This window comes from Electrona antarctica (genome assembly GCF_951216825.1).
Source record: "Electrona antarctica genome assembly, chromosome: 19".
NCBI lineage: Eukaryota > Metazoa > Chordata > Actinopteri > Myctophiformes > Myctophidae > Electrona > Electrona antarctica.
The window spans coordinates 19,935,458-19,949,005 of record NC_136800.1 but is presented as its reverse complement, the minus strand read 5'-3'; the positions used below and the strand labels follow the sequence as shown (position 1 = coordinate 19,949,005).

Here is a 13,548-nt window from a genome sequence, read left to right as displayed (position 1 = left end):
TCTACATATTCCATCCATTCTTGAGTTGTCCTGACTGAACTTCAAGTTGTAATAATTATTTATTCATTTAGATTTGTTCCAGAGTGCATGAACAGACTGGTAAAAGTGAAGGAGTACCTTATGTTCAATTCCATTAGATATTTAATCAATCATTCGATCGATCGATCGATCGATCGACAATCAATCAATAAAATGCAATTAATTAATAATTTGGAATTTGGAAACTGCTGTAGTTCAAATTGCGAATTTTTTTCTTTTGATTAATTTCTCAGCCATAATAAAACCATGGCCAGAATGCACCAAATTGCAAGATTTTTGAAAATAATGAATAGTCATTAGTGGACACCAGTAAAAAAGTTCCGTTTTTTTTTGTCACAAGCACCCATGATGATGTCTCAAATAGGAAGTGCTCTCATTTAACAGAATTTCCTGAACCTGCAGCACACACCATGAAGGCCCAGTTCCTCCTGTGTGTGATCGTTCTACTAATTCTAAAGCAAGGTAAAACCTTCTAAAATGTACTCTGTTGGTTGATGTTTTTCACATTTTTGTTCCCAAGTTAGTCAGAGATGATGCATTATAGATTTATTTAGGTACAGTTAGCATACTAGTAGAATATGTTTTGTTCTTGATTTCCTCTTGTTTCTCAAACAAAAACTCATGATCAGATCATAGGTTTATTACCTTATTGATAATAATGGAACTGAACAGTAACACCCTGGGTTCAGGGTACAATGCATTTAAACACTCTTTATTCTTTATTAAAGAGTGTAAATAAGCTTTATTCACATGGACATTCATATACAATATAGTTTGGGTCTGGGATATTTCTCCTAGATTAAATTATTTAAATTTGAATAGAATAAATACAAAACTGGTCTCACCAGAAGGGTTTTAGTTCAAGTAGTTTTTTTAATATGATCTATAAGAGGGAAATTAAGAAGAAACACCATGTAATGGTCACATTATTTAGTATGGGAAGAGAGGAACTTGAGTCAAAACTTTAGAGAGAAGGGTATAGCATATATGAAATAATGGAAACCCACACCTTTTCCTGTTCCGTATCTCACAATCTCACTTTCCTATTCCTCATTATAAACACTTAGTTAGACCTATGTTAATGTATATTTATTTTGTTTAATTTCATCTATTTTTATTTTGCTTAAAGGTACATGGGTATACAAACTGTCAAACAAAAGACAGAATAAAAATGTTAATAAATATTACAGGCAGCAAATAGTGATTTGACTACGGTTTCCCTTAAAATCGTTTTGTGTATGTGAAAAAAGAAGCATAGAAACCACCTGTAATAAATAACATGTATCATGATGATAATCTACAGACTACAGTAATTCCAAAGACAGCGTCCAAACCAGTGTGCCCCCAGAATATTATTTATTTTACACAATTAGAATACAATTATATTTTCTGTATAATGTTTATAATGCTTCCTAATAATTAATTTGCAGTGGCCTCCAGTGATGTGATTGTGAAGCAAAAGCCTGTTCTGAGGGGACAGGATGTACATCTACGCATCCCGACACCTGACCTGATAGAAGGCTCTAGGAGACTTCTGTGGAAATACAACGAGGACAATTTACTAGAATATAATTTGCAAAACCAAATTTTAGACCGAGACTTTCCAAAGTACAATGAAAGCAAGTTTACTTTTTCTGAGGCAGATTATTCTTTGTTGTTGAAGAAATTAACAAAAATGGACAGTGGACTTTACGAAGCATTCACGTTTATAACTAAATACACATCTATTGTAAAGTACAATGTGACAGTTCAAGGTAGGTTCCTTAATGTAATCTACAAAATGGACTCATTTCTCTTGATTATTCTGTCATGTTTAAAATGTATGTCTTCCTTAATTTCTTTCTCTGCCACTAGCTGTTAGCATAAATGTAGTTATCCTCTGCCACCATTAGCGTTCACTTTAAGAGAGGGAGTTTCCACCCCCCGCCATGCATACACACACTCAATAACACACACTTTGCTATCATTAGCATTAGGGCAGACTGTTTAAACACGTCTCGCCAGAAACGTTTACATGTTGGGAGCGACGCGGCACAAAGTCACAAATTACATCTAAAATGTGGATGGCTGAAGATCCACCATGGACAGAGACAGAGACGTTGCATAGCAACCGGATCAATGTTAAAAGCTGCCATGGGGCTCAACCATTATACACTGAGTATACGTTGGGGTCTGTATACGGACCTAGCAAATAACGTCCCCTAGCGGTGGGGTACGTATATACGGACATGGGAGAGAAAGAATTAAAGGAGAATTACGGACTAACCATTTACTTACCTTAATCTGATGTTATTATAACCAAGAACGGGTGGTATAGGTGAAAAAGGACACACACAAGTTTCTGCAATTTACTAGATAGACTAGTCACTATAGTGACTAGTGCATATTGCCCACCCATACCTACATAACCGTGCCAGTTCAGTGCAAAAGGCTTCTGGAGAACCACTAATCCGATGTTTTGTGACATCACAGTGGACCTGGCACTTCCATAGACTGACCAAAGTGCTGTACAGAGTAAAAACAAACAATCAAAGCATAGGCATATTATATACAGTACATGTACACAAGTGTATCAACATGAGCACAAAACATACAGTATATGCACCGAATTAAATAAAAAAAGAGGGGCTCAGATGTGATTAAAACTCTGGGGAGACTGGGAGACTGGCATCCCTGCTTTTCTTTCTAGTTGCATTGGGTCATCATCAGCACTACACATCTGTTATTCACCCCCCCCCCCCCCCCCCCCCCTACTCCATAAGGCAGCAGCTTGAATCACTAATTTACAGAGATTTATAGTTAGTGATGAGGGTTTTGGGAAATGAAGAGTTGTTCATCTTTCGTTTATTCAGTGACAGCCATAGCAGGTGTCCCAGATGCACCAGCTCTATCTGTCTGTGGTGTTCACTCCGCTCTCCCACCAGTCTCTCTTCTCATCCTGAGAGTCTTTACAGTTGCCAGATGTTTACAGAAATATTCATGTCCTTACTAATACATCATGTAGTTCTCTCTATCCCTTTGCTCTTTAAGCCGATTGGCTAATACACATCTCAAATTTGTTTAATCATCATAACAGATAAGACAACATGCTAGGCAATGGTCAGTTGGATGAAATGGTCAGTGTGGTGTTAGCTAGCCTGTGCTCTCTGCACGCTGTCATATCAAATGGTCAGTGGATGATAGGCATTCTTGTTCTAAATATAGTTCACTCAGACTCAGAGCATGGACATGACACACAGATAGAAGTATCTCACACAGATAGAAGTATTGAACACAGTTTGCACATGTACTAATATGAATTATTTCACATTAGAAGTCACACATCTTCTTTATTTGAAGAACCATGTCAACATACGAATACGAATACGGCACATAGACCGGAAATTAAATGGATATGAAATGGAAAGCCAGTGTTCTTGTGGTGGGTTGTGCTTTTTCATGAAGCCCACCATTTTAATTCATTATCTCCAGCGGTACTGGTACGACTTATGTGTGTCAAACTTACAAACCCATCAAAATTGAGGTCAGCCTCTTGTTAAATAAAAGCTTATTTTTTTCCCCCCCAGATGGAGTGTCTCCAGTAAATCTGACAGTGGTTTCAATGTTCTCCGGCCTTGATTCCTGTAACGTGACAGTGACCTGCAGCAGCGAGAACTCTTCGGTCAACAATACTTTTGCATGTGACAACAACCAACACTGCTCTCTGGAGGGAGGAGAAAGTTCACAGGTCAGGACTTCTACTGGTCTCCTTTCTGTCGACATGTCTAAGGGGTTCATCAACTGTAGCCATAGCAACGAGGTCAGCTCGCTCAAGGAGGGAACACCTCTGTGTCAGCTTAAAAAATCAGGTAAAACATGTTCACTTTTCATGTCATGTCTTATTAATTTTGTTACTAATACGTTCAAAAGTGTATTAACAATAAAGGCCTATTCATAATCCATACTTTTAGGTGATAAGGTGACCACCGAAAACTACATGACGACGTCACACAGTGGTGGTAAAGCGACTCACCGCTCAGTGAGACGTGCAGCGATCTTGGGCAAATTTTTAGAGGTGCAGTGGTGTGGTTTTTCTCACCTGTTTGTGTTTGATAATTTGGGGCCTGCTCTATGCCGGTGTGGCAGGAGAGTATTTTGGCACTCTTTAGTTGCGGTGGAGTGGCGCCCAGATAGACGTCTTCACACAAACCCACTTTATATTATGTTTTGCTTTTATGTTTCACATGTGAATCACTCATGCGGAAATACACATTTTAGCATACGTCTTACTCTTAATGTGTTCTAACATGCACGCCTGAGCAAATCAGCTGATAGAGTGCCATTGATGAGTGGTGTGATATGTTTCAGGGAACATACTGGAACACAGATAGGACTAAGGGAACATACTTTGGGTTGAGGAAACATAGGTTTGAGGGAACATACTTCTAAACAGGGAGACTGTTTCTTACGGTGCTTTAACAGCAATTCAAGCACCTTTGTTTGTTCCTTTCACACGCCCACCCAACTCTCTCTCTCTCTCTCACACTCACTCACTCACTCACGCGCGCACATTAATGCTTAGCATAGATAGCTAATTAGATAGAGCTAACTCACCTGCAGAATGAAAACAAAACGACCCTTGTAGTTTATGAAGTAGCCATGGTTCACACATGACGTCGCTTGTAGGCCTATGATAGTCATGATTCAGCCTTCAGGGCTAGTTATGAAGATGAATTAACTTCTCTTTCAAACTGCCACACAATTAATTCAATTGTGACTGAGCAGTTTTCACTTCCTAACAACCCAGACTACTACACTCAACTTCAATGAGGTGTAAAGTTACATTTAAGTTGTTTATTTCACACTTTTTACTACCTAACATAAATGTCTGTTTGTTTGCAGCAGGTGTGTGTAGAGGGGGGAGGGAGCGTGGCTACCCGAAGATTTGCTCAGGGACTAGGGAGTGTCCCGCCCCCTTTCAGAGGGGCACCACAGGAAATAATTCCCCATTAATATTTCCCATAGCCGTTTCAAAAAGTATTTATTTAAAGATCTGTAAGCCTCGGACAAAGCCAACAGCCGAGTTGACAAATCATGACAATAAACAAAACAAAATGATTTGTCACCTCGGCTGTTGGCTTTGTGCCTTTGTCCGACTCGGCCCGAGGCTTACATACTTTTTGAAACGCCTATGGGAAATATTAATGGGGAATTATTTCCTGGTGCCTCGTCATTCTGAAAGGTTGCAGGACTGCAATGTATTCTGATTTCTTTTTCGGGGGCCAGTTTCGAATTGCAGTAGGTGCTCTTTGAGAGCTGTTTTGAAGGAGTCAAGGGATTCACATTTCTTAATGGCTGTTGGTAGGGCGTTCCACATTTTAGTGGCATAGGAGCGAACTTAATTTAATCCCTTGTTTGAGCCGAATTTGGGTTGCATGTGGTTTGTTGAACTCCCTCTGGTGTTGTGAGTGTGACTTCGTTGACATTAAGGAAGTATTTAGACAGGTGGGTATCTTGGTGGTGTAGCGAATCTTGTAGACCAGGCCCATTGCAAAATGCTGTACCCTAAGCCATAATTTCCAACCTAACAAAATAGGAAGGGGTGAGGTATTTGAACTGTTCGATTGTGTGTAATTGAAATATACAGGAATTGTATTTATTTTGAATTTGATTGCGATGTTGGTTGCGACTGTAGATCGCAGTTTACTATGAAAACCTGCATCTCCCGTCAGTCAGTCCATCAGTCACGCCTCCTGAGTGACACACTCCATATATGGCCAGTACAGAATTCATTCCATGTTGATCTGACCTCATCAAACCCTTAGATCTCCATATATGGAGCTGACTATCATCACTTAGATCTCCATACATGAAGATAACGACACTGACCTAATCAAACCCAGCATTGCCATACATGGAGAAGTCTCTCTCTCTCTCTCTCTCTCTCTCTCTCTCTCTCTCTCTCTCTCTCGCTCTCGCTCTCTCGCTCTCTCTCTCTCTCTCTCTCTCTCTCTCTCTCTCTCTCTCTCTCTCTCTCTCTCTCTCTCGCCGGGTGGCGCTCTCTCGCCAACAGACAGTTCCGTAGCGGGGTCTAAGCCCAAACGTTCTCTCCTCTCACTCTTCAGCCAAATCAAACAACGGGCTTCTCTAAAGTCTCTTCACAAAGGTGCGCTCTCTTCTTTCAGAGCGCGTCAGAATAACAAAGGGGCGGTGCCCGTTTAGCGACACTCAAACAAAGGCTGGCCAGGCTCGGTTGCTATGGTGATCTTCAACATTCTTCTATATGCCAGAGTAGAGAAAGAGGGGGCGTACAACCTGAGTGGCAGGTAGGCGGCCGGGAGGAACGAGGGGTCCTCTAGTCACTCTCCTCTAGCCTGGTTAATAAACCAGACCGAATCAGCCGTTGGCAAAAAAAAAATTGCCTGCCAGCGGATTATGGTCTGGCGAGGCTCAGTAGCACGCCTCTTTCCTACAACCGAGAACAGGTCGGGCCAATCGGGACACGGTATGCAATATGGGCGGGCTTTGGTACAGTGACGTTCAATGCTTGAGACCTTTGACTGACAGTAGCTCTGACCAATTGCGTCAAAGAGAAAATGTTTGAACCCGCCCCCCGGGAAATGAAATCCAAGTGGAGCCAGCCCAGACTAATATACCGCGACAGTGTTGTGTGATATTAGTCTGGCTTATTAGCCAGGCTAACTCTCCTCCTCCGCCTCGGCGTCCGGCCCGCTGTCGTCGCTGCTGTTGCTGCTGCTCGCGTTGCTGCTGTCCGCGTTTATTGCTGCTGCTCCATAAAGCCTGTGAACGGACAGAGTAGTGAGTATTCGGATAGCCATACAGACATGTGTGGTGGATGGTGGCGGGGAGGAATAGCTCTGTTCACTTACCACCCAAGGCTTTTGCTACGAGCGTGCTGTCTGTCTAGTCGCCCTGCGTGGTGAATCAACCTGCTCTGACCCGCGAGCCGGCAGGCGGTTATATAGTGGTTCAGACGCGCAGGTGCGTGTGGTTACCTGGCGAGTAGGCATTAGTGTCAGCTGGCCGAGTAGGAGGTTGGGCAGGTAGGCGTGTTCTGCTACGATGCCTAGAGCGGCTCTCTGTACTCTGCGCGCCTGTCTGAGTGGCGCGCTACTGGTTGCCATGGCAACGTGTGACTGTGTATGCAGGTAGCCTCGGTCCCAGGCTTACTTTTCTGCGAAAAGAAGAGCCTGGTCACAACGTAAGGCAAAGAAGCTATCGGCGGACGTATCCTCCGGAACATCCATCAGATGTATTTCCCCCGGATACGATATTTTCCCGACCAATCACAACACTTGTTTCATTCGCGGAGAATGTAAACTGATTTGTAAAGCATCAACGTCATTTCCTTGGGAGATACTTCCGCTAAAATCCCGCAACTTCCGATGATAGTCTTTTCAGCGTAGGTCTTGCCCAGGGTGGTATGCAGGTGGTTGTCGCCGGAGACGCCACAATATATGGAGCCGGACAGCTGATCTCAAACACCAGATTAATAGTTTAACTCGATCCTGCTTCTTAACTGTGCTTAAGCTCTGTTGTTTCAGAGCGACCTCGTCCTTAATTGTAAATTACTGGTACATCCTGGTATAGCTAATTTCACCTACATACTTCAAACCCCAGCCTGGCCAGCCAGCACCTGCATTCAATGACATAACCACAATGCTAGTGTAATTGTTAAAGAATTGCCAGATGGGTGCTAGCTCCCATTACCACACAATTTCCGTCCATAGCCTACTTTCTCTGCAAAACAAGGGAAGTCATATGGTTTGACGGTTTCTCGTCACAATGTGTACCAGTCCAGGACATCCTGTTAGGTTAACTGATCGGTTGGCCGTATATGGCTGTGATGAGTCTGCATAGCTTGAGAGGTTCCTTTTCTTCCTGTGCATGTCTGAAGTGTTGAGTTTTGTGGTGAGATGGACGTTGTGTCATGTGAAAGAAAGTCAGTACTACTGGAATTATGTATTTGGTCTGTGCCCGGTTTTGTAGCTGGCTTATCTCTGTTGGAACACCAGCTTCACTGTGCCTCAGCTTTACAGAAGGTGTATGAGGGTCACCAATCTGAGAACCCATCGGCAAAAAGTAAAGGAAAAATAGAGCCCTTGACGCGAGGCAAGAGCCTTGTCTGGAGAGACTAGAGGGTAGTTACGTGTATAAATAGGGCACATGGGGGGTTTCAGCCCCTGCCCTCATGATGTTAATTGTGTTTTATTTGTATTATTTCTTTATTGACATTCCATGTGGATATTCAGTATCCATGAAAAAATGTACTGTATCAATTTAAGAAGGCCTATTGCACTCTCCACACCGCACCACAAGTCCAAATGGTTTGTGTCATCAGTCAATAATCATTCAATCAATCAATCTACTACACTTGTCATGTTAAGCAGTTAGTTTAGTTTATTTCATGCGTCCATGTGCACACGTGTGTACAGAATGTTCAATATAATACTGTGTGGTTTCTTATCCTCTCAGTGTAATGTTAGCCAAAATCAACAAACAGTAGCCTATTTCAGTAGTTGAACTGTGTGTCTCAATTATAATTAATGAGGGAAGTGTCAATGTGTCTGTAGGGAGGGAGCCCGTCATGTGTCCACTGAGAACAAGAAAGCCTGTGGTGAGACCTCTATCTCAGGTGTGTGAGAGACAATGGATTCATGCAATAGTCATTGTTTTCAGCTATGTGGTAGGTCTCTGAACCACAGTCACTGATGATCAGTCGGCTGGGGGGAACACCGTGAGGGACTGTACTGTCCACTGGGATTTGTGTATTTTTGGGAGAAGATAGGTTTTAGAAAAGGAAATATGGTAAAACTGAATTACATTTATTATGAAATTTGCTTTTGACATCCCCACAAGAACGTGTGTGTGTGTGTGTGTGTGTGTGTGTGTGTGTGTGTGTGTGTGTGTGTGTGTGTGTGTGTGTGTGTGTGTGTGTGTGTGTGTGTGTGTGTGTGCGCGCGCATGCGCGCGCACGTGTGAGTGCATGCATCCGTGCGTGTGTACAGTGAAACAATAGAGGAAACTGTTTTTACGCCATAGGTGCTAAAACAACAGGAAGTGGTATTTCATGTTAAACATGACAAAGAGTTTCAGACCACCGTGACACATCTATATTTAATATAAATTCAGAAGCACATCGTACACATACAGTAATTTGACGTTGAGAATGTCTGCTTTTATGGTAGTGGGACTCCTCATTTATTTTTATTTAACCTTTATTTAACCAGTAAAATCACATTGAGACCAAAGTCTCTTTTACAAGTGCGCACTGGCCAAGAGATGAGGCAAATAAATGTTACACAGCTCTGCCAGTAACAACAAATACAGGACATGACAAGACAAACATATGACATCCGTAATACCAAAAACCTACTACCAGGGAGACTCAGAGAGAGTCTAAATAGCTAACCACTAAACCAAGTACAGACTAAAAGAGACTAATAAGAACAATACATCAAGAAACTACTAAGCTAATATAAAACTAAGAACACCGCAAATTGCTACTCATCAAAGCAGGAGCAATGGCTGGAGAGTATGCCAGAGGCAAGCCTCTTAAAAGTCACTAGGGGGATCAAGGAAGCCAATTTTAATCTGGTCTGTAGATCGTTCCAAGCCCAGGGCCCAAAAAACGCAAGGTTTTTTTTTCTCTGCCTCAGATTTGGTGTTGGGTACGACATAGCGCATCCAGGCATTTGATCTGAGGTTGAGCGAGTTTTGGACTAGTTCGAATTTAGAACTAATGTAAAAAGGGGAATTACCAAGAATGACTTTGTAGATAAAAGTATACCAGTGTAGCAGCCTGCGAGATGCTAAGGAGGACCACCCTACTAAGGAGTACAGAGTACAATGGTGTGTCCTATAGGTGGAGCTGGTAATGAATCTCAAAGCAGCATGAAAAAGGGGATCAAGTCTGCCCAAAGCAGAGGAACAGGCGAAACGGTAAACAACATCGCCATAATCAAGTTGCGACATGAAAAGGCCAGTGACCAGCCTTTTTTGTGAGGCAGAAGAAAAACAGGACTTCATTCTATAGAAGAAGCTCAAAGTGAATTTTAGCTTCTTGGCCAATGCATCAATGTGATGATTGAAGTTTAGCTTATTGTCCAACCAAATCCCAAGATACTTGTAAAGCATCACCCATTCGATGGTTACTCCATCCAACGTGATGGTGTTTGGGGGACTAATGACAGTGCTGTTTGGAGCAAAAAGCACTGTCATTCATCTGCATAGCAGCTTCAGGTACGATAAACGTACTAAATTACATTCACATTCCTAACATATATTTAGTCAACTTTGGTAGATGCAACCTTGCAGCCAAATTGAACATGACCTCACACGTATTTCTCCTCAACTGAAAGTTATATTATTCCGTTCAGATATACTATAGCTTACTCTTTTTATATAACAACGATGTTCTGTATAATTTATTTTGTACTGTTACCGACACCGTTATCGAATACCAATACCAGTGTTGTGATCTCGTGTTGTGTTTATAGCTATCTAGCTACAGTATATATCTCGTGCTGTGTTTATAGCAGACTCCTCACTCATGTGCACTTTCAGTTTGGGCAACTTGAAAGCAAACTCCACATACCCCAACATTTTATTTACCTGCCATAGTGTCGACCCCTTCCCCCCTTTGTCGGGTCGGTGGTTAGACAATTAGATAATTTTCAGTATCGGGAGTCTGAGTATATATATACACATATATTACATTACATTACATTACATTATATTATTATTTATTTTACTCAAATCTTTGCTTCTGGGGTCCTTGGAACAAAATATTTTGAGATGGGGGTCCATGACCAAATACATATAATTTTGTGTGTCCTTGACATGAAAGCATTCGAGCACAACTGATATTTTCTCGCCCCCCTAGTGGCGAAAAATAAAACTTCTGGGAACTCAGATTACCACTGATATAGCAAAATACTTTTTTCAGGAAACTGTTAGGATTTAGACTATCTGGGAAGTGGGAACCCAGCAGCAAAAAGAAGGCACCCCCTTTTGTTCAAATCTGTTCTTGAGAGATTAGCATTCAGAAGACTTTTTAGAATCAAGCTCAGCTCGTAGGGTTGACATTCATCAATGACTTTGACTTTCAACAATCATGTCTTCATCTGGATCTTCTCATTTGTTTCATCATGATTTATCATTATTTTACATTTTACAGAACATGCCAAGCGTTGCGGGTTGTGAGACTCTATAACTACCTTCTTCTGTGATTTCTTGTGCAGGGGTTCTCGGACCAGTCGGTTCCTCTGCCAGTGTCCTGTTGGTCGTCTGTCTGATCATCATGGTGTCTGTTGTCATCACCGTCAACATCATGGAAAGACGCTTAAAAGAAAAGTAGGCCTGGGCCGTGGCTCAGTGGTCCAGACACCTTGGCCGGTAGTCCGAGTCTGGCAGTTGTGCCGCGGGTTCGACTTCCGATCCCGACGGCCTTTACTGCATGTCACTCCCCCATCTCTCTCCCCCATTTCCCTTCAGCCTACTGTCTGTCCCTCTATAAAAAATATAAAATAAAGGCGAAAGCCGCAAAAAAAAAACATTAAAAAAAATAAAGGACTGAAGTAGATTCTATGACAGTCCTCATTTGTCATGCAACATTCGTCACTCAAAATGTTGCATAACAAATCATTATGATATATGAGATTGACAAAGCTATTATCAGTTGATCCTTTTCTTGTCTAGGACAAAATGATTCACCTAGATCAGGGGTGCCCAAAAGGTAGATCGTGATCTACCAGTAGATCACAAAGGCTGTGCTGCAGGTAGACCACATGCAAGGTGATCTCCCTAAAATATCACTTGAATTAAGGTGACTTGATTGATTGATAAAAAATGGCTCAAACGTCAAGTTATATACAAGAAAACCTACCAATTCCATTTCTCCTCTCTATTTCCTGTTCCAAGTGCATGTCTTATGTAACTATTTCCAGCAAAGGGATAATAATTATTTTGGTCATTAGATCTTGTTGAGCTGGTCATTTTGAAAGTAGCTCTCAGGTCAAAAAAGTGTGGGCACCTCTGACATAGATCCTCTCCTCCTAACCAAACAAAAATAACATTACGTTTGTTTGCATTAGGCTATACAATATTTTCAAATTGTTTATTAAAAGTTTCACAAAGCCGATCCGCAATAAGCTCACAATGCATTGTGAGCTTGTGGAACAGCTATTTTTGCCATTTGTTTTTAAGTGGTAAGAGAACATTTAACAATATCAATGCATATTGAATATGGACGTTTTTGGTTCATAAATATCATATAACTCACTAGAGTAGAATAGTGATAGAATGTTGGAAGTCCAGTGTTTCTTAAAACAGGAGAGTGGGTTTTATGCTATTATGCTTTGTATATTGAGACTTTTAGTTTTTACTTTCCCAGAGCTCATGTCGGCTACATTAATGTGTTTGTTATTATTATACAGTTACAGCATTACTTAACAGTGATACAATTATATACAAACTGTCATTATTATCTTTAGAATTATATTATTTGTTAATAGTAGTGGTGATGTTAAACGATGATGTTGACTGATTCTGTTGACTGAGCTACAGCAATTGCTAAATGTTTGACATGGACTTTTTTCATATACATTAATACTTCTTTATGTATGTGGCTTCACAGAAATAAATGTGTATTAAATAACTATGTTTATTCATTGCTATAAATAAATTGTACAGCATTGGACTATTCAGTAACAGATATGAGTCAAACAAAGTATATTCCGGACATGTGATAAAAATAATTATTGTGGTTTTAGCAGAAACACTGTCCACAGTAAATGAAAGTACCAAATTATTTTGTAAGAAAATGTTATACAGTACTTGATCTTGGATGAATAATACTGCTACTTCAATAAAGAAACCCCTTTAAACACATCACAGACTCTCCTGCCATATTATATACTATATGGCATGATATGTTGTTGCCAAGTATTGGATGAGATATTTTCCCTCAAAATTGTGGCTTCAAATAAACCATTTTGGAATTTTACAATACAAATCTTTAAAGGCCGTTTTCTCAAAATGAGTTTTCCTCATACCTGGGACAAAGAATCTCCACTTCAGTTGCACTCACATACACCAAACCTTCCAGTTCCTGCAGATTTTTACAGAAGGGTTTGTTGATATATCACTCATAGCCTGATTTACATTTACATTTTATTCCTAAAAAAATTAGATATCTAAAATCTAATTTCCTTTGTCTCTAATATGTCAAAAAAATGAAACAATAATTTTGAACCTGGCTTTATCCGATCTTCAAATTCATCGTCCCGAAATGTATGCAAATTAGCCCATATACCTAATATGCATATTTAAACATATAATTTCAGAAAACGTGTAATACAAAAAATCTTAGTCTTAGTTAGAAAGCCTGTGGTGAGACCTCTATCTCAGGTGTGTGAGAGACAATGGATTCATGCAATAGTCATTGTTTTCAGCTATGTGGTAGGTCTCTGAACCACAGTCACTGATGATCAGTCGGCTGGGGGGAAC

General features: G+C 40.8%; 1 long non-coding RNA gene across 1 annotated transcript; it reads left to right on the top strand.

Moving 5' to 3' along the window:
* The first annotated feature begins 424 nt into the window (after positions 1-424).
* On the top strand, positions 425-12,914 carry LOC306943374. Its single transcript, XR_013792392.1, has 4 exons — positions 425-501; positions 1,470-1,793; positions 3,606-3,887; positions 11,283-12,914. It is a non-coding gene; the product is annotated as an uncharacterized lncRNA (long non-coding RNA).
* Positions 12,915-13,548: the final 634 nt, after the last annotated feature.